We start from the raw sequence: 22,340 nt of genomic DNA, 5'->3' as shown, positions 1-22,340 counted from the left end.
GTCCCACAGCACGCCGTTTCCCATCCCCGTCACTCTCTCTTATTTCACCGTCACCACTCATCTCGTTCCCCATCCCCTTCCCCTCCCCATGTTATCCACTCAGGAGCTCGTCGGTGCTGCTGCCGGCGCGCCGTGGCGCACACGTTGCGACGGCGTGACTGACACCTCCCGAAGCAACGGTGCGACCCCCGCCTCTCCCTACGGCATGGCTTCGCCATCGTCAGCCTCCGACCCCAACCCCACTGCTCCGTGCTGTCCTTGCGAAGTCCAGGGGGCAGCGCTCTCGCCGACGAGTGCGTAGTCGGCGGCATCCACGTGCGGCGCCCTCTGCCCCGCGTCCCCCGCTCCGCGCCCCCAGCTGCGCGGCGCCAGATCGGTCGGCCTCTTCGGCTGGCAACGCGCGGTCGGCCTCTTCTACTCGCACCGCCTGGCGAGGCACGCGCGCCGTGCAGCGCGAGGACACCCTGCAGCAAGCCGTGCTCGCTCGGATGGGCGGAGATCGAGCAGGAACAGGGGAATTGATCTTACCTTCTCACGGTCGGCTCCCCTCTCTCCCGCCGCGTCCTGCATCGGCAACTCCGTTGGATTGGTACCGTCGGTGAAGTTTGATCTTCGAGGTAAGCAAAAATAGTCGATAGTAGATTGAGTCCATCTTATATATACACGCTTTGAAGGCTAGCTAGATGAGTAGTATCGTATACGGTTAGGATTAGGTCGTTTGGATAAGGAATTTTTGCCTATTCTATTTCTGTTGGAAAAAAAGAGGACTCGGATAAATAAACTATCAATTCGTTTATTTTTGATAAGTTGTTTGTCTATCGTATTATACCAATAATTTCTGTGCTTGTGTCGGAGTGAACTGAATAAACAGAGCCAAAAAATATGGCCAGATTTGGTTTCAAAGTTTCACCATGCTGCCGTGACTTCGTTTTGTCTTTGCTCCCCCGCCCCCCCTAACACGCAAAATTATGAATCTGGACGTACTTTTCATTGGCAATGATGAGAATAACATATGCCGATCTAATGAGATGTCTCTTTTTTCCCTGGCAACATTAAACTCCAGTTTACATCTTCCTGTTGTCAGAAGTTGAACCATACACAAAAGATGCACATTGCTTACTTTAGATGGCACCATAGATGCAAATTTAGCCGTGACCCGTGAGATCGAATGTTTGATACTAATCAAGAGCTGGAGTTTTAGTTCCATCTTGGAGTTCAACGTTTCAGAGTTGGTATGCTGTAGTAGTAGAGATAATCAAATAATTTACACGCTAGAGCGATTTCAGTTCGTGTCACCATGTGTAAATATTCTCTGTTTGGTATTTCTGAATAAAGTTACTATGTGTGGCAGCTAAATAATGGATGCTTGGTTTATGTTGCAGCAACTTGACGACGAAGATAGGCCCAGCACTCTCACTGATGATATTCTATGTCCATCTTGGGGAGAGTGAGTTCACTTGTGGCTACACGGTGGAGGCATCTGCCTTGGTTGCTGCCTGAACTCAGCATCGATGTCCAAGATTTCCTATCCGCTCTGTGCGCTAACCCTATTGATGAAAATGATATGGAGCAAGCCATGGCCTCTTTGACCAAAGAAACAAGGAGTTTCTTGAATAAACAACAGAGAGAATTCACTATCTCAAGTTTGCATCTTAACCTCTATTTGATCAACACTTTCCTTCACAAAGTTGGCCCACTGATAGGTGATGCAATTAACAGTGGTTTGTTGAAAGATTTGGATCTTGGCATTCTTGATGAGACATGGACTAACGATCGTAGCGACGAAGAGATGCAACAACGAGCTCAACACATAGATGATTTTTCACTGCCTACCCTTGTGTGCTCCACTGCCTCACAAAGCTCTTTCTAAAAAATGTAGGCTTTGACAAATTGGACATGCACCATGTGCTATTCGACTCCTGCAAGCACCTGAAGCATCTAACCCTTTATCATTGCGATACTGGTTCCTAATCTATCTTTAAGATTGATGCACCAGACTCAAAACTCTCTGTTCTAGAAATTGAAAAGTGTTGCTTTTTGAGAGTTGACCTTGTCTGCCTCCCGAAATTGGAGAAGTTATTTTGTGATTATTGGGTATCTCGGTATGCCCCATTGACCTTTGGTTTTGTCCCATCTCTTGGGGAGTTAGAACTCTCATGCAGTTCAGTTTGTGAGGAACACATATTTAAATGAAGTGAGCTTCTACATGGAGTAACAAGCATACATACTCTCACATTGGATTTCCAAGGTGAAACCGTAAGTACTACTACTACTACTTTATTTGGTTTCGTCATGTTGTCACATACATGAAAGTTATATCACGGATGTGTTACATATGATAGAGAACATACATAGCTGTAAATTCTTTGATGATCTCATTTTTGTACTTGCAAACTATCATATCGTAGTCATGTCACATGTTTCCTGATAGAAATTGTTGAGGATGTTGTTTGCGTATTACTCTTTAGTATGAATAAAAGAAACACATTTCCCATGGTTTCCAAAACGTATGGAGTATTTTTTTTCTTTTCCTTTTTACCCGAACGCAGAACAAGTCCTCACATGAGTTGGAGTTCAGAGGGATTTCGATCCTACAAAATAATAGCTTGCAAGATCCTACAAAATAATAGATGAGATAGTCGTGTTTCTTATTTTCTGAAACTTTATGTGTTAAGTCTGAGAAGTTTTTTCTGGGTAATTCTGAAGAAAAGTTTGTGTCCTATTTGGTCATCATTATTGTATCGGTACCATGTGTTCACCAACAATAGAAACTCTTGTACCTGTTTGCGTAGCATTAAGGTCATGTAATTTTGTATGTTTTATGTTGTTTATTATTTATCTTTCAGCCATATATTATTGATGGAGCACTCAGTGAAAATAGTTCGTATGGAGGATTTGAACATTCTGGCATTCCAGATGGCATTCCTCAACTGGAAGAGTACCTAGCTGTGTACTGCTCTATGTCTGTAAGCATCGTGTTTGCTTCTTTTTTCATGCTTGCTGGATAAAAAGCCAGTCTTTTTCACTATTTTTTATCATTCACTTTTCTTCTATTAAATTCCCCTCAGGCACGACCTTGGCCTGCAGCAAATTGGAAGTTGTACATTGCCTCTTCACTGTTTCGAGGGGCATCTATCTATGCAGGAGTATACCATAGATGGACTATGGTACTTTGTCTTGAACTCATGAAATCTGTGTCTGTTTATTTATTCTAATTTATTTTAGCTGGCACACAGGGTAATGCTTCAGGCGGTGAGCATGCTAGATTTGCCGGCAAGGCTGGCAATGTTATGGTTGACTGTGCGTGGGATTACATTAATAGAGAAAATGTCCTGAGAGCACACCCTGCTAGAGGTAATTATCTTTCACAGCTTCATATTAACAACTTCCTGCCACCTATTTGAGTGTGCTTTGTGGGAAAGATCTTTTTGTTTTCTTAAACCTTGTTCCTTTTTCCAAATAAACTGCTTCACATAGACATGGAAATGTGGTTATGATCCTTTATTCCCTTTTTAGGAGCAATCATCATTCTTGTAAAGTATAATGCACTCAAATGTTGTTAACTAAGCATTCACATTTAAAGGTATGCATGTCTCGAAGGCTCCCCAACAAGGTTTCCATGTATCTCTCTCAAAAAAAACAAGGTTTCCATGTAGAGCAGGAAGATTCAAGTTTGACAAGTGGTCAAGGCAAATTTGTTCCTAGCGAAAAGGTTATGAAGCTACGACATAAAATAATGAAGTTCATGAAAGATCATATATAGCCCAAGGAAGATGAGTTATACAAACATGCACAATCAACCTCACGGTGGACAATCCATCCTGAAGAAGAAAATTTGAAAGCATTAGCAAAAGAGGAGGGATTGTGGAACTTATTTATTCCGGTACTCACTATTTTATTTTCACGCCTTTCGTATTTACCTGATCCAGAAAATTAAGAACTTCATTGCTTATAGTAATGAAGGGTACATCTATATTATGCTGACATCTATGCTGATTAAAATTGTTTATCTGTGCGAACAGCTGTATGGTATTGAACAACGAAGGGTGTTGGCGTTGGCGAGCATTATCTTGACCCGCTTGTTCCCCTCGTTCACCCGCGCAAGCTCCGATTTTGCCGCCGCTGGCTGTAATAAGTCATAGGCACAGAGGATAATAAGTATCTCCACTGTTATTCTGAATAATTGCATATAACATCATGGCATGAATGTTGACTAACAAATCAGGAGTTGGTATATCTTGTCGATTCAACAACACAAATGAATATTAGCTTATCATTGCTGCTTATTACGAAGATGATGCAAATTGAAAATGAAACTCTGTTTCTACCTCATTCATATTCGCATGTATCTGCATTATATTTACCCATCCCGTGTGTGAAGTGTTTGTTGTTATTTTCTGAACAAATTATTGTTTTTCTTTATTAACTTTGCTAATTTACCAATTCAGGCCAGGTTTTCAATGAGCTAGTAGGCAGCCCATTCTATGTTGCTCTTGAGGTATTGCACAAACGCTATGGGCCAGAGTCCGATGTGTGGTGAGGTGGAGTGATACTCTATGTATTGCTAAGTAGGGTTCCACCATTTTGGGCAGGTGATTTCTTTAAACTCTGGTGTTAAACTTGAGTATACCGTCTTCTTGGAATTGCTAAAATGATCAATATTTACTTTATTAGATACACAGAAAGGCATATTTGATGCACTTCTGAAGGGGCACCTTGATTTGGAATCAGACCCCTCGCCTAAGATATCTGACAGTGCAAAGGACCTTATAAGAAAGATGCTTTGCAATTTCCCTTCAGAGCGTTTGACAGCCCATGAAGTGCTACGTAAGTATATTTTATCTATTTCTTCACCCTTGCAAACTGTTTTAGTAGTCACGAACATTTTCCCTTTGTACTTGTTTACCAATTATATGTTAATGCCAGGGCATCCCTGGATCTGCCAAAATGGGCTAGAGTCACAAATGTCTTGTATGAGGGTCTCATTCGAATTGTTACCTTTTAATCATGGTTGCTTTTCTACTTCTTGTTGGAAATTCATTTTACGATTGGAATAACATAATAAATCTGATTCAAAGTGGAATTCAGTTTAATTGAACAGAAAACAGAATGATCAGGTTGTACGTGATAGAATATGTGCCTAGAAAATGGGAAGGATAATAGGTTTCTAAGTACTAAAACTGTCATACCATTCCAGGAAGTTACTTCTTGATGCCATTCCAGAAAATAGAAGGACCAATAGAATGGTCTTGACGATCATTTTAGGTGTCCTTTTAGGCAGCAACATCAAGTAGCAGGGCTTCATCTCAGTACTGATCAATAGGAGCATGTTCAAACTACTACATAGGAAAAAAATCATTTATTCATGACTTTTCTTATCCTCCCACGGAATCTGGTTCAAAACTCCACATCGTTGTCATCGAACAAAGTTTTAGGCACAATTGAAAGCAACCAGCCAGATTCTTCTGATGACCCACACGACTACTTTATGTGCTAAGGACTTCCTTGTATACTATGTTCTTCATGGTCGTTAATAAGGGCTCAGAACTTTTTCGCTTCTTTGAATTCTTGCTTTGTTCCTTGACCTTGCCTTTACCCTTGCCGTCGTCCTTGATGGCGAGAATCTTAATGTTCCTCTTCGCGGTGGCTCTAGACAATGCAACGTAGAGCTGACCGTGAGAGAAAATCGGGTCCGATAGATACACCCCGACAATCGGTATGGTTTGTCCTTGCGCCTTGTTGATCGTCATGGCAAAGCTGAGCCTAATAGGGAATTGTTTCCTCTTTAACTTGAAAGGGAAGATATCATCATCGGATGGACATAGAGGTATCCGAGGAAGGAACACCCTCCTACCAGCATGTTGTCCTAGCACGATTTCTGCGTCGATGGTATTTCTCTGGAAACCCCGGACCACAAGCCTTGTGCCGTTACATAACCCATTAGCTGGATCTATATTTCTCAATAGTATAATGGGACAATTTATCTTTAGTTTGAGGGCATGCGGAGGCAGCCCGTTGGGAGTCAGGTTGTTGAGGAACTCAGGGGCATAGTAGCCGTGTGGGTCATCCTCTGCACTATCAAAACTACGGTAGATCTTCTCTTCGCCCTGGAAGCGCTCTATCATGCGTGTGTTTATCTTATCAATGTTGTCCTTCTTGGTGGAGAGGATCGCTCGAGATGTCATGTAATTAGGATCAGACATGTTGTGGTCTAGAGCAGGAAATACATGGTCAATTAGATTCTCTAGGTCTACGCCGTCTCCCATTGGCGGCACACAAATGTCTTGAGGGAGCCTGATGTTGCCTTCCTCGTCGGTTTCTTCGGTGCCGTTTCCTACCCTTAGCAAGTAATCTGCGAACCACAGGTCATTATGCGCCCTCATGTTCGTGATGAGCCTTAGCTGGCGCATACCCTTCCAAAGGTACGAACTCTGCAGGGTCGCATCGATTATCTGACCCCGTGACCCTTTCCTGACGACTGGAAGCACCTACCTGAAGTCCCCACCGAACACGACAGTTTTCCCCCCGAACGGTTGGTGTCGTTGTCCCATAATGTCCCGCAAGCTATTATCCAGTGCCTCAACAGCTTGCCGCTTTGTCATGCTGGCCTCGTCCCATAGGATGAGGGAAGCCATGAGCAGGAGCTTGGCCGTCCCACTTTGCTTGGTGAAGCTGCATGACGCCCCATCTTCAATGCTGAGTGGGATCTTGAACAGCGAGTGGGCTGTCCTGCCTCCAGGCATGATGGAAGCGGCGACGCCCGACGTCGCTGTAGCCACCGCTATCTTTCCCTCCCCCTGAACCTTTGCGAGCAATGCCCTGTATAGGAAGGTCTTCCCGGTGCCTCCCGGTCCATCGAGAAAGAATACACCCCCATCACCGGCATCTACTGCTGCCAGGATCTCGTCGTATGCAAGCCTTTGCCCATGGTTTAGCGAGGATCCTAAAGCAGCGTCGTGTGCGTCAACCTCGATGGTGGACTCCTCTGTGACTTCTCTGGCCTCGCCTCCGGTAGTGTCATAGGTCTCGTCGATGTTCGGAAGAGGGAAGAACGCTATGTCTTTTCCCATTGACAGTAGCATGCCCCTGATGTCTAGCAACACCATCTGCTCCACTGCCTTTGAACAGGTGTGTGATCGGCGGTAGTCATCAGACATCGCCTCTAGGTGCCTATCGCATAGACCACGCACATCACCTGGCTCGCAGAATACCAAGATTGTTGCAAAGAGCCTCCTGAGCGAGGCTGGCGTCGCGAATTGTGTTGACTCTGTAAGAGACTCGTCAAGCGTGTTGTCGGCCTCGATGAGGCCCAATCGGTAGCCTCACAGAAGCTATCACATAGCACACCATCCACGGTCCTCAGGTCCTCGAAGGATGTCTTGCCTGGTACGTGGTTGAGCAGCACTCGTAGAAAGTACCGCTCCCCCTCGGCTGGATGTGCTGACACGATTCGACCTACTTGGTGTTGCTTTTGCCTGGGCCTCCAGTACTTTGCTCTCTGCCATGTGAAACTTCCCGGAAAATCCTTGTACAAGATGCCTCGAGCCCAAACATGCTGCTGATTAGCGAGGAAATACTCGGTCAGCATTGACTTAGATGCTTTATCACGGGCGACAACATCGGTCAGGTCCTCTCCTGCTTTGAACGTGACACTATGCATATCTGGGAGATGAAGCGGCAACTGTAGGACCGATGGGAAACTCTCGGAAAGATTAAAGCCGAATATCCTCCACATCGCCTCAGGTGGAGTAACCCATCTAGCATCGATGTACCTTTTAATCTCATCTACAACCCCTTTCTCGTCAGGCTGGTCGATGCTGATTGAAGCTCGATCATGGCCCTTGTATACATATTTGTAAAGGTACTTGACGGCCTTGATGCTGGAGCACACCTCGACATTTATGTGGCAGTTGAACATCCGCAACAGATAAGGGTTGTAAGGCACGACCCATCTGTTATCCAGCATCTGACGTCGGACCTTAGCCTGACGACCATCGTCCCGCCATCGATACACAGGGTATGAATCCTTCCCCTGTAAGGTGTTCTGGTTGAATGGTCGTGGGTACTAGCTCTTGCACTTCAAGTCTTGCATACACACATTTTTGGGATTTAGATTACCGCATGGGCCGTGCATCATATGCTTCACGACCACGGAATAGAGCTCTGGATACTTATGGTTGTCCGGGAGCTCTGCGGATATGATGCGGTCATACTGCTCTGGCACCACAAGTTTATATTCTCTATTCATGATCAATAGGAAGTGCACTTGGGGGAGGCCCCTCTTTTGGAACTCGACGACATACACATGCGCCACCACAACACCCAGGATGTGCTTCTTGAACAACATCTCTTTCATGGTCTCCAACTTGGCCCTAAACACGCGTGCGACAAGATCTGGTCGGTCTTGGGGTGTCTGGCCAGGAAGTAGCTCATTCAGTATCTCCTCCCAGCTAGGATTGCACGTCATAGTCAAAAAGATGTCAGGCTTCCCATAGGCCTGCACCAGTGCCATAGCGTCCATATGCCTCCCCTTCATGTCTCGGTTGCTCCCCTAATGCGTCCCTGGGAGCACGATCCTCTTGCCAATAGCGCTCGCTCGCACCTCCCCTACCGCGATGCTATCCACAAGGCCTTGATATAGATCGACAAGTATCTGCGGTTGGTGGTCCCTGATCCACTTCAGCCTACAACCCTCAATCTTGATGAACATGTCCACACCCCACTGCTGGAACAAGCGTGCTCCGTGAAGTATGGGGTTGAATATCGCAGGGCGTGTCTGTAGCCGGTAACAGTAGTAGTCCCTAACCGAGACGCACAATCGGCTATTCCCCTCTATGCATAGACATGATAGAAGAAGGTTAGTTACCATATGGGAAGGATAGACAATGTTATTTTTTTGCATATAAGTGTACCAAACGGGCAAACCTGAATCGTTACCGTGGTTCCGTCTTGGTTGTTGTGCAAGCTCCAAAGGGACATTGCGCTTTGGGATATTTGGATGCCAACCAAGCTCCCCCCTTGGGAAAAAGAGGGGATACGAGAGCGGGTCATAGCAGCCATCTGTGGCATGTATGCTATGCTTCTCATTGTTGTCCCCATAGAGTGTAATGCTGCAGTTGAACCTATTTGCTAGATCGTTTCCCTCGACCCAAATCGCAGCCACCTCGGATGACACAGGTTTGTTATATCTCCGTTGATCTAGCTTCTGGTCAATGTTGAGGTCTATGTGGTACTCCTCCAGGTTTTCCTTGTGGGCACCCAAACTTCTAAACTGTTGGGAGCAGGGGTTGTCCCTGAGGATGTCCACTAACTTGCTGACTACGCGTTGGTCCAATTTCTTGGTAGCCTCCTTGCGATGGCTTAAGTTGGGGTCGTCGTCATAGAAGTACAACTGCAGATGCCCAGGAAGAGCTGTTGGACCGAACGAATGCACTTTGTGGTAAATAGTGCCCTGCGCCCGAAACGTGTATACCCCAGACTTCATGTTCATATAGTTGTTGTCTAGGCTGACGGCAAGGGTATTGAAGGAGAAGTGACCGTTGAAGAACCGACTGCTCTCCCGGAAGTGCCGAGAGTCTGCAGCTGCGCTAGACCATAACCTCATCAGCTCTGGAATAGGCTCTGGTTCGGCAAACTCTATTTCCCCGTTTCGACAGCAGAAGCCATCCGTCTCGTACTGGAACTTCTTGGCTATGCAATGGTCGCAGTTTGCCGCGTGCTTCAGGATGTGCGTGCTGTCTGGGATGTTGGAGTAGACATAATCAAAAGGATCAAGGTCGATGGGTCCCGTTTCGGAGGAGTCCACGGGCTGATCGATGTCCGTGCCATCAGTGTCGTATCCTGCAAGCATTGTCGAGACATAACATGTCATGATACAGTTCACATGCAAAATGAGTAGTATACGGGGACGAGAAGCGAAAGGCGCCTCAGAGTACCTTCACCGGCAAACAGGTAGTACTCATCATCCATGAGGCCATCGGAGAGTGCACTATCGTCCATTATGCCGCTGAGGAAGGCTTCCATATCAGCTGCAACATTGTTGAGTCGGTAAGACGACGTGCTTGATGAAGGGGGAGGAAGGTTTAGTGTGACTGGTGACATGGTGCATAGTAAATATGATAGGGTTACCATCAGTCCCTATGGTGTAAGACGGCGTGCTTGATGAAGGGGGGAAGCCAGTGAAGCAGCTACTGTGGGTGGTGAAGATGAGCTTGTTGCTGATTTGTTCACATCTAAGGTACTTTCCTCTTGGCGGGGAGTCCTTCGCTTAGCTTCAAAGCTTGCATTACGGTGATCTAGCAATGCTGACTTCTTACCTTCTGGTATGTTCTTCCGGCGCGCCGTTCGTTTTACGACATTCCCTTGAATCTTCTTTATAGTCATACCTTCTTTGTTAGCTCGCTGCTTAGCCCTACGATGTGCTCTGGTCTCATACCTCTGCTCATGGGCATGATTCTGGTTCTCGTATATTCGCTGATCATTGCTTTGCTGCGACGCATTTATGTGCTCTTCCTGTTGATCTGCATCACCCAGGGTACGATTAAGGTACTCGCCTGCACCGTTAGGTAGCTAGTAAATACTGGTTGAACACACATGGACATATCAAGTAGTGTAAAGATGGCGGGATTACCGTCTGATTCCAAGCCGTGACCAACCTTACTTGCTGGCCCGGCGGCATGAGATGAAGCGACGGGTTCCCCGACTGCAAACGGATGAGCGGTCGACATCTGTTTGGGGCCAGCTAAGTTAGATGCATCTGGTCGCGACATTGCTATGGATTCAATGCAAGGGGTGTTGCGCCTAGCCGCGAGTTTTGCGTTTCACCGAGCTCACATATTCTGCTTCTCTTCGGGTGACATGTTTTTCACACGTGCTCTTCGGCGGGAGTTTGTGTCTTGCTTCTCGTCGGCGGTCATATTTTGGTACGCGACCCTTGCATAGCTATTCCTATCTTGCCTGTTCTCGACCGACATATTTTGGTAGGCCGCCCTTCTAAGTGCGTTACTCTGTTCCTTCTCCTCTGATGTGATATGTTGCCTGGATTCTCTTTGACGGGAATTTCTCTCCTCATCTGTTTTTGTTTTCCTAGCTGCTCTGCGACATGCATTGATTTCATCCTTCTGTTCAGGTGTTAACATATTTCGCCGAGCTATATATTGGTCTCGCCTTTTCTGATTTTTGTCTGATGTAATGACTGCGCTTGAAGCAAGTTGTTGAGGACCAGTTTGTGAGGTGTTGAGCGTTGGTGCTATATATGAAACAATATCATGCTCAGTGGTGCTATGTGTTCCTCCAAGTGATGCATGCTGATCATTGTAGGTGGCTTCACAAGAATGATTTCCTGAAGATCCATTTTATGGACCACTTTGGTTAAGAAATGTAACACTGCTAACGGAGAAGATGTGAGTGGGTAAGGGCGATACCACTTGGGGTTTCGACATGCTGCACTGGCTGAAAGGCCGTGAGGTTGCCGGCTATGGGAACCATCATACGGAGCTCGGTCGGAAGATTGTCATCATCGTCGGAAGACGAAACACTGTTGTTAGTAGTGTCCGTTTGGTCACGTATGAAAAAACCAGACAGTGGTCGGTGGGTAATGGTGGGTTGTCGCCTCGGTGTCCTCTCATATTCAACAACTGATAAGAATTAAATGTAGGATAAGTTGGGTAATATTAAAGTATACCTTATATGCAGACATCTGATTGGCATAGACATACCTCCTTTTCCTTTATCATACAGATTTCCGCTTTCCTGTGTCATATTCGACCGCTATATGTTATTCATTAAAACTGCATTATTTTGCAATAAGAAAATGTTAAAATATGATGAATGATGAATGCACTCTTGTGCAATAAGTAATTAGACTGAAGAGCATGCCACTTTGTGAATAAAAAATCTACTTGACCTTGTGAAATTACAGCGGAATGGCTCCTAGCACCTCCCGAAGGAATCAAAAGGTAACTAAAGCAAGTTCCTCATAGACCATATATGAAGTAAACTTTGTCATTCATATATTCTCAAATTAGCTATGATAAAGACAAGTTATACAACTCTTTCATTTGTCCATTTCAGCCAGGACAGCCTACAACTCTAACCCCATCATGATGTTGCCATGGACTTGATAAATAGTGTCACTGGGGTTGATGAGGAAGGTTGCTCTCGCCAACGTATTCTTACCTTTGCAGCCAAAAGGTCTTGGTTTGTCTCGTCTGATTATAACCCAGCCTTGTAGTAATATTATAGGTAGCTCAAACTTTGCATGTTCTCTAATGGTACGTTTTGCAGATATATTAGCACCATTGAAAGAAATCCAGAAGATCCTGATCCATATTATAACTGGGCCCTAGTTCTCCAGGTAAAAATGCATTCCTTATTTTCAGGGCTTCATTTATTCTGTTGCTTAAAGGATGCTAGTAAAACTAACATTGCAAAAGTCATATTTTAACCTTTTCGAATATATTTGCAGGAAAGTGCAGATAATGTGGATCCTAACTCTGATTCTTCAAAAGATTCATTACTTGAGGAGGCTTGCAAGAAGTATGCTGAAGCTACATGACTTTGCCCAACACTGTATGACGTAAGTTCACCACTCCGACTTTATTGGTTCATGTTCTGGTCTGTATTGGAAATTGTTAAGATTGTTGCCTTTTTTATACCAAAGAGAATTGGTGCCATGGCATGGATTACTAATTATATATAGAAATCAATGAGATGCACGTGAATGCCATTTATGCATTTTCATTATAACTTGCTACTTTGCTGAGAAACATCACAGTTCTCAACTTCTCATGCCTCTTTCTTATCCTTATAGGCATACGATGTGCACAGATGTTATTTGAGCTTCACTCCCCACTTCCACAGTCACAAGGTTGCACTGCAGAAAATATTTAAGAAAATGCATCTTTTAACAGATAGAGTAACTCAAGTATATAGCACCTGTTGTAGCAGTCTTATTTTATGCAAGGAGCGATAATAAACAAAAATAAGAAGATGCATGTTTTTTTCTTTGAAATGCTAGAAGATGCATACGAGTAGCCCAAAGGGATTTTTGGTTTGAAGATTCGATCCTCCTTTTTCCATACTTCCTGGTAGCCTTTTCTTGTTTCATATGGCCTCTATCTAATATTTCTGTTAGCAGCTGAACTGGAGGAAGAAAACAAAGTTGATACACTACTGATTGCAAGTTTATACACAAACGAGTAGCAAAATCGATAAATATTCTGTAATAAAAATGATATTTGATTTGCAATCATTTGATCATTCGTTTTGATTCCATGTTTTTGCTGATGATCTTGATTTTAACCAAGCAGTCCAAACATCACCAGAAGTCTACTGATACACAATGTCGGGTTTTGTTGGCTCTGTATAGCGCATCAGCACAACAACAATCCACTATAATTTTATTCAAGCTAGCTAGGTTGCTAGACGATGGGTGTCGAAATATATTCTATCTCTTAAATTTGGAAGTCTTGACAAGGTAATGATGCTTCCCTCAGTTGTCTTCCCTCATTTGTATGGAGTCGTATTTAGAATATTTGTCAGTTTATACACAATTTGTCAGTTTATTTAGGATATTTGTTCACTCTGTATAGCGGGTTGAATTGAACAATTTGCTATGTGCTAGTCATAAGCTTGCTCTATTATAGCGGGGGCGTACCAAAGGCTGAAGAATTCTGGCAACAGATCATATGCTTGCTCGCATTCTCTGATGGTTCTAATTTTACTATGTGCTAGACCAAAGGGCAAAAGGTTTCAAATTTTTTCAGTTGTGCTACATTCCAAATTCGCATCTAGTGATCCAGTTTTTGAGTTTTTCACATTGTCAATAAAAAAAGGGGCCATGCTATTTCCTAAGTCTCTAGCCCAAACTTGAGATCTAATAATATTCATGTGTTTTACTCCTTTTCCTTTTTTCGCACATAGAGAATATATATTATTTGAAGCTGATCAATATCCAGTTTTACTGATTAGCCCAAACTTAAGATCTAATAATATTCATGTGTTTTACTCCTTTTCCTTTTTTCGCACATACATAATATATATTATTTGAAGCTGATCAATATCCAGTTTTACTGATTAGGTAATCGTTATTTCTACAGAAGCTGATTAGGTAATCATTATTCCCGTGCATTGATGAGATAACAAAATATACGTGCACATCATCTGCACATTCCTGCAAATATATTTGCAGGAAAGTGCAAATAATGTTGATTCATTTGTCTAGATCTTAAGTCTTCCCGTGCGTTGATTATATTTGCAAATAAAGTGCAAATAATGTTGAATATATTTGCAATTATAATCTTCTCGTGCGTTGATTAGATCTTAAGTCTCATCTCCTGCGTTGATTCATTTGTCTAGATCAAATCTCCGAACTCAAAATTATGAAAATCCCATAAAATGAACGCATGGGAAGTACACAATAGTGGAACAACTCACGGGAAGACAAATCCCAACAGGCTGTCCTGGTGCGTTGATTCATCACCGAACTCAAATCTAAAGATTTAACCCTGTTAATATACCCTCTTTCCCTGAACTATTTTGTCAGTTTGTACACAATTTGTCAATTTGTCAGTTTATTTATAATATTTGTTTGCTCTGCATAGCGGGTTGAATTGAACAATTTGGTCTGTAGAAAAATGATAAAAATCGTTCCCTTCCAATCCAAGTTTATGCTTGTTTTCCCTCTATGTTCTTGCTAATGGCCTTGATTTTAACCAAACAGTCCAAACATCACCAGAAGTCTACTGGTAAACAATGTCTGGTTTTGTTCGCTTTATATAGGGGGTTTGATTGAATAGCTTGCTTAAGTACCTAAATATGGATCCTTTTCATGGATCTTGCCATCTTTATTTGCCCTCCGTTTTGAACTATTTTGAGAAACATGAAGGGAAGCTCAAGCAAATACATGATTACCTTTTAGTTTTATTTTCGAGTTGTTGGAATAAGCCTGGAAAACATCTTCAGGCAGACGATGGAGGCGAGGGAGGTAACACCAGGCGCACCAGGCGTGGGAAAGATCTTCCCTCGTGCGGCGAACGGCGAGCAGGCGACCAGGCGATGGAGGCGAGGGCTCCTCTGGTGCGGTGGACGAGCAGGCGAGGCAGGACCAGGAGATGCAGGCGAGGGAGGTAGCACCAGGCGTGCGGCAAGGTTCTCTCCTGGTGCGGCGAGCAGGCAACCAGGCGATGGAGGCGAGGGCTGCTTTCGTGTGGTCGACGGCGAGCAGGCGAGGCTGCACCAGGCGTAGAGCACGCGACCAGGCGATGGAGGCGAGGGCTCCTCTCGTGCGGTCGACGGCGAGGAGGCGGCGAGCAGGAGAGGCAGCAGCAGGCGTAGAGCAGGCGACCAAGCGATGGAGGTGAGGGCTCCTCTCGTGCGGTTGACGGCGAGCAGGCAAGCAGGCGATGCAGCACCAGGCGAGGCAGCACCAGGCGATGGAGGCAGCACCAGGCGTGGCGGACGTGCGTGCGTGGGTCTTTCAACCATCGTTCTGATTCTGACTCTTTGCATACGAGGTGGGGAGGTACAAGTTTTGTCCTGGGTGAACCGGTTTGGTTTAAGGAGGGATGAAAGAAAATCGCTTGGTTTAAGGAGGGATAGAAAAAAACGGTGGAACCTGTGCTGGTATCGACGGGGGATCTGCCGTGGTCGAACCATCACGACAGACGGCAAATCCCCCTTTAATAGTAGAGATGACTAGCTCATTGTTCCTAGTTCAGCTTAGTTGTGAGAGAAACATGTTTGCAATGACAACTTAGCGGTCATAGTTTCTGATGCCATGCTTAATTAGCTAGGAGTTTATAATGGTTTGTCTTGGATGCTCACATGAATGTTGAGATGACTATGATGTAGTATGATAGGATGGTATCCTCCTTTGAATGATTCGAGTGGCTTGACTTGACGCATGTAGTTGAAACAAAATCAACATAGCCTCTATGATATTCATGTTCATGGTGATCTATGTCCTACTCATGCTTGCACTCAATGTTGGTTAATCTGAATGCATTTTGATGACTGTTGTCGCTCTCTAGTTGGTCGCTTCCCAGTCTTTTGCTAGCATTCACTTGTACTAAGCGGGAATACTGCTTGTGCATCCACTTTCGTAAATCCAAAGTTGTTCCATATGAGTCCACCATACCTATCTATATGTGGTATCTACCTGCCGTTCTAAGTAAATTTACATGTGCCACTCTCTAAACCTTCAAGAAATAATCTGTTTTGCATGCCCGAACCGCTCATGTGGTGACAGGGGGCTATCAGTATCTTCCATGCTAGGCGTTTTATCCTCGATATGTGTTTATTCACTATCATTCACGAGAAAGGGGCCGGTAATTGAAATGTCCAGTTCCATGCTCAAATCAAAAAGACAATTATAAACAAAACTCCCCCTGAATTGATGTTGGTATGGACGGCACCCGAGGATTCGGCTAGTCGTGGAATGTGATTGATCGATGGTGGGGGAGTCAAAACTTTACTTTTCTATTTGGGAACCGCCTATAGCATGTGTAGCGTGGAAGATGGTGAGAACTCTTAGTCATTGCGTTGACAATGAAAGCATGCCACCCCAAATTATTATCTCTGTTTTCAAAGCTTGAGCTCTGGCACCTCTGGAAATCAATGCTTCCCTCTGCGAAGGGCCTATGTATTTATGTTTCTGTTGAGTCATCCTCTTCTTATAAAAGTACCAATTAAAGAGCACCTCTGTCATTTTTATGCTTTGCTTTTAACTGCTATTGAGTATGACTGTGACTGGATCTTCTTTGACTTGAATTACAATGTTTAGTCAGCCGTTGGTCTTTGAAGGTGCTCTGCATTTATGTTTTGCGGTCTCAGAAGGAGCTAGCGAGATACCATGTGTTCGTACTGCTTCATGTTGTTTTGGTTGAAGTGTTGACATTTGAGACTTATTATTATTTTCTCGCTATTTGATTATGCCATTCATATGAGTTTACCGTGAGACCTAGATGTCATTTGCTTATGTGGCTAGCTTGTGATCATGCTAAAATTCTGGTTATGAGTTAGACATAGTTGCAACAACAAGATCAAATAGAGTTCGTTAAATTTTTTCTTTTGTCTCTTTCAGTTTGTCAACTCAATTGCTTGAGGACAAGCAAGGCTTTAAGCTTGGGGGAGTTGATACGTCTCCGTCGTATCTACTTTTCTGAACTCTTTTGCCATTGTTTTGGATTCTAATTTGCATGATCGGAATGAAACTAACCCGGATTAACGTTGTTTTCAACAGAATTGCCATGGTGTTGTTTTTGTACAGAAATAAAAGTTTCCGGAATGACCTGGAAATTTACGGAGAATTTTTCTGAAATTTATGAAAAAAATACTGGCGCAAGAATCAGCGCAGGAAGTGGAGCTGTGAGCCCACAAGCCCACTAGGCGCGGGCCCCCCTAGCCGCGCCTAGCAGGCTTGTGGAGCCTACAAAGCTCCATCGCCTCCAAATCCAGCTCTATTTAGTCCATTTCGTCCGGAAAAAAAATCAAGAAGAAGAGTTCATCGCGTTTTACGATACGGAGGCGCCACCACCTCCTGTTCTTTATCTGGAGGACAGATCCGGAGAGGGAGATCGTCGCCATCGTAATCATCAACCTTCCTTCATCGATAATTCCATGATGCTCTTCACCGTTCGTGAGTAATCTCACCGTAGGCTTGCTGGACGGTGATGGGTTGGATAAGATCTATCATGTAATCGAGTTAGTTTTGACGGGGATTGATCCCTAGTATCCACCATGTTCTGAGATTCATGTTGCTACTACTTTGCCATGCTTAATGCTTGTCACTAGGGACCGAGTGCCATGATTTCAGATCTGAACCTATTATGTTCTCGCCAATATATGTGTGTTCTTGATTCTATGTTGCAAGTTGTAGTCACCTACTATGTGTTATGACCCGGCAACCACGGAGTGACAATAGTCGGAACCACTCCCGGAGATGACCATAGTATGAGAAGTTCATGTATTCATTAAGTGTTAATACATTGGTCCGGTTCTTTATTAAAAGGAGAACCTTAACATCCCATAGTTTCCATTAGGAGCCCACGGCCACGGGAGGGATGGACAACAGATGTCATGCAAGTTCTTTTCCCTAAGCACGTATGACTACATACGGAATACATGCCTACATCAGATTGACGAACTGGAGCTAGTTACATATCTATCCATGTTATAACTGTTTCATGATGAATAGCATCCGACATAATCATCCATCATTGATCCAATGCCTACGAGTCTTTTCGTACTGGTCCTTGCTACGTTACTTTGCCGCTGCTGCTACTGTTACTCTGTTGGTACTGCTGCTATCATACTATCTTGCTATTGATACTTTGCTGCAGACACTAAATCTTTCAGGTGTGGTTGAATTGACAACTCAACTGCTAATACTTGAGAATATTTTTTGGCTTCCCCTTGAGTCGAATCAATAAATTTGGGTTGAATACTCTACCCTCGAAAACTGTTGCGATCCCCTATACTTGTGGGTTATCAATGGGATAATACATTATCCACTCACTCTCCTAGAGATCAAGGCACACTAGTTGAGCTCCTGTCGTGAGATAACGCCTCGTCCACAGCCAGTCGATCTTGCCATCGAGGTTAGCTGTACGGATTCAGAAAACTTTCATCCATTTCATTGTGTGTGTTTTCATCGATCATTACTTTGGTAACGAGGAATGTGTTGTAGGTTGCTCTTCAGAAATAGAGAGCGGCAAACCAAGCTACTCTTGAGAAAGAGAGATTGGCAAGCCAGGCTGCTCTTCAGGCTGCTCTTGAGGAGAGGGACCAGACCATGACCCGGTTGATTGAGGAGGAGAGGGCCCGGAATGAGGCAGGTCACCTGGCCATGTACGAGCTTATTATGGTAAGTTTCTTTTTCACATAAGCCAAATCATGTGTGTAATGTGTGTTTCATTACTAACTAATACGATCGACTCTTTAAAACCAAATGTGCAGTCTATGTGCGAGAAGACAAGTCAAGGCCCTCCGTCGATGCCTGTCTTCTCTGCGATTGGAACGGTGAGTTTCATTTCAATGGTCATTAAAAACTAGTATTAACAATTGAGTGTCATCATGCTAACTCAGACATTACAAAATCTATTTTCTGCAGAATAACTCCCGAGCAAGATCACACGACCCTTCTCCAGGGCAACCGTCTCCAAACGAAGCCGCTGCAAGCAACCATGGTGCTTCTCCTCCTTGATGACCACGACGGTAAGTTTTCTCTAGTTCATTTATGACAGAATTAGCTAGTTTAGCTCGAAAAAGAAGTACTTAGCTAATTTAGCTCCAAAATGACATACTTAGCTAGTTTAGCTCCGAAAAGGAATACTTAGCTAATTTAGCTCCAAAATGACATAATTAGCGCTTTTAGATCCAAAAAGACATACTTAGCGAATTTAGCTCCAAGAAGAGGAGAAGAAATAGGAAAAATGAAAAGAAGTAAGAAGAAGAAGAAGAGAAGAACAAGGAGAAGAACAAGGAGAAGGAGCCCTCCTTCTTATGCTTCCTTCTCCTTTTAGATCCAAAAAGACATACTTAGCAAATTTAGCTCCAAGAAGAGGACAAGAGGAGAAGAAAGAGGAAAATGAAAAGAAAGAAGAAGAAGAAAAAGAAGAAGAAGAAGAGAAGGAGAAGAGAAGGAGAAGGAGAAGGAGGAGAAGAAGGAGAAGGAGCCCTCCTTCTTATCCTTCCTTCTACTTCTTCTTCTCTCCTCCTTCTTCTCCTTCTTCTTCTCCTTCTTCTTCTCTTCCTCTTTTCTTATTCTTCTCCTCCTCATCCTTCTCCTTCTCGTCCTCCTCATCCTTCTTCTTCTTTTTCTTCTTATTTTTCTTCTCCTTCTTCTTCTCTTCTTTCTTCCTCTCTTTCTTCTTCTACGTAGCTTATTTTCCCCAACAAAGACATACTTAGCTAATTATCCTCCAAAATGACATAATTAGCTTAGTTAGGTAAAAACATCCTAAGAACCATGGTTAGCTCATAACTTTGCTAATTTAGCTCCAAAATAACATAATAATCTCAAAATGGCATAAGAACCTTGGTTAGCTCATGAATATTATATACTTAGCTTGTTTTCGCTCTAAACTGACATAATTAGCTTAGTTTTGTCAAAAATGGCATAAGAACCTTTGTTACCTCATAAATGTCAGATAGTTAGCTTATTTCCATCCACATTGACATAATTAGCTTAGTTAGGTGAAAAATGGCGTAATAACCTTGGTTAGCTCAAAAAGGTCATATACTTAGCTTATTTTCCTCCATAATGACATAATAAGCTCAAAAACGTCATATGTTGTTGTTGTTATTCTTCTGACTTTCTTATTCCCATTTTGCAGATTGGATGTACTACATTCATGGAAGATAGCATTGATGGAGTGCTTTAGTTCTACTTTTCATTTGAGTTGATGAACAATGTGGAACTGTATGTATATGTATATATGGATGAACAGTATACGTGGAACTATATGTATATGTATATATGGATGAAACTTTGTATATGTTGGTTCTTTTGATATATGGGATGTACATTGATGAACTTTATATGTATATCATATATGTGTTGTGACCTACATATCATATATGTGCTATGAATTATATATATATATGTGTATGTGTGTGTGTGTGTGTGTCTTTATGTGTGTGTGTGTCTGTGTGTGTGCTGTGAAATAACATAAAATAAACAAAACTGTGACAATATGGGCTCTTTGCCGTCTGCCACCTCATGGCAAAGGACTTTGCCATCAGGCAGCTGACAGCAAAGGTGCCACGTGGCACCCAGCTATGCATCCTGGGGCAGCAGCATCTGACCCATATAGGCTCTTTGCCGTCAGCTACCCTGCACCGGCAGACGACACAGAGCCTGGGGGAGGCAGACGACAAAGAATATGAGCAGCCGGCTGGGCAAAATGAGGGCTGGCCCATATAGGGAGACGACAAATATGAGGAGGAAGGCAGACGGCAAAGATGAGGAGGGAGGCAGACGACAAAGAATATGAGCAGCCAGCTAGGCAAACTAAGGGCTGGCCCACATAGGCAGACGACAAAGATGATGAGCGAGGCAGACGGCAAAGAGCCTCCGTTAGCCCCTAACGGAGGAGTTGCCTGTCGGCTGCCGTCTAAAGATGTTTGTCGTCTGCTCTGTATCATAGGTTGGCGGCATAGTCCTTTGTCGTCCGCTTAGGGCATACAGACGACAAAGAAGGTACTATGCCGTCGAAAGTACTCGTAGGAACTTTGCCGACACAAGGCAGACGGCAAAGACCTTTCCGTCGGTGGAACACCTCTTTGCCGTCTGTTATGGCAGACGGCAGAGTGTCTCGTTCATGTAGTGTGGCTCTTGCCACTCCTTATTCCATAGTCCATCAAATCTTTAGCAAAATCTTGAAAACTTCACAACGCAAAACTCAACAGAAAACTCATGAGATCCGTTAGTATAATAAAAATAAATTACCACTTTAGGTACTATTGTGAACTCATTATTGATTTATATTGGTGCAATATTTATAGTATTCCAACTTCTCCATGGTTCATACCCCCCGATACAACTCATAGATTCATCAAAATAAGCAAACAACACAAAGAAAACAGAATCTGTCAAAAACAAAACAGTCTGTAGAATCTATAAACTTCGAATACTTATGTAACTCTAAAAATTCTGAAAATTATGGTAATAAGGTAAATTTGTATATCAATATTTCATAAAAATTTTAGACCAAAAGCACGTTCGAGTGAATTTACACAATTCCTGGACTGAGAGCGAAAGTTTCTGTTTTTTAGCAAAATCAACTTGCAAACAACGTAGACCATCCCAAAGGTGTTACTTGGCTCAAACACTAATTGAAACAAGAAAACACAATTATTACAGAGGTAATAATGTGTGCAACACTCATAACAGAAGCAAAAAGAAAAGCGTAAAAATAAAATTGGGTTGCCTCCCAACAAGCGCTATAGTTTAACGCCCCTAGCTAGGCATAATGCAATATATCTAGGTATTGTCATCTTTGGTATGTAACTTCTCAATTGAACTCTTGTAAACCCTATGAGATCCTTTGTTTTGTATTAATAATCATACTCCTAGGCGAGAAATCCAAAAATTCACTTGTGGTAATATGTTCCCTAATAATATCGATAAAGTTAGGGTGAACACTTATCATCTTAAGATTTCAATCCCCTTTTCTAGAGGATTCACCCTTATTTTTGGGAACATAAAAAAACTTGGAAGTCTTAGGAGGAGGAAATTTTGGAGTGGTTTGAATGGAGGCAAAAGCGGAACCCAAGTTTGTAGTAATGTCCTCTAGCTTTGCAATTCTAAAAGAATCTTCATCCAGTTTTTTATTAAC

General features: G+C 43.4%; 2 long non-coding RNA genes across 6 annotated transcripts; both read left to right on the top strand.

Moving 5' to 3' along the window:
- LOC123448241 lies at window positions 1-18,781 on the top strand. Of its 5 annotated transcripts, XR_006631627.1 has the most exons (17): window positions 1-617; window positions 1,383-2,256; window positions 2,847-2,966; window positions 3,069-3,167; window positions 3,237-3,354; window positions 3,584-3,883; window positions 4,023-4,592; window positions 4,675-4,827; window positions 11,921-11,957; window positions 12,073-12,192; window positions 12,286-12,355; window positions 12,467-12,577; window positions 12,812-12,868; window positions 13,311-14,110; window positions 14,359-14,465; window positions 18,526-18,599; window positions 18,689-18,781. It is a non-coding gene; the product is annotated as an uncharacterized LOC123448241 (long non-coding RNA). The 5 variants fall into 5 exon arrangements; XR_006631628.1 differs by lacking the exons at window positions 18,526-18,599; window positions 18,689-18,781 and adding an exon at window positions 18,342-18,381; XR_006631629.1 differs by lacking the exon at window positions 14,359-14,465 and having other exon boundaries at window positions 2-617; window positions 13,311-13,477.
- A 43-nt stretch (window positions 18,782-18,824) lies between these two features.
- LOC123448240 lies at window positions 18,825-19,151 on the top strand. Its single transcript, XR_006631626.1, has 3 exons — window positions 18,825-18,865; window positions 18,958-19,020; window positions 19,112-19,151. It is a non-coding gene; the product is annotated as an uncharacterized LOC123448240 (long non-coding RNA).
- The last annotated feature ends 3,189 nt before the right edge of the window (window positions 19,152-22,340 follow it).

Source organism: Hordeum vulgare, chromosome 4H (assembly GCF_904849725.1).
Source record: "Hordeum vulgare subsp. vulgare chromosome 4H, MorexV3_pseudomolecules_assembly, whole genome shotgun sequence".
NCBI lineage: Eukaryota > Viridiplantae > Streptophyta > Magnoliopsida > Poales > Poaceae > Hordeum > Hordeum vulgare.
Note: the sequence above shows the minus strand (reverse complement) of the source record. Positions and strands in the feature narration are given on the sequence as shown.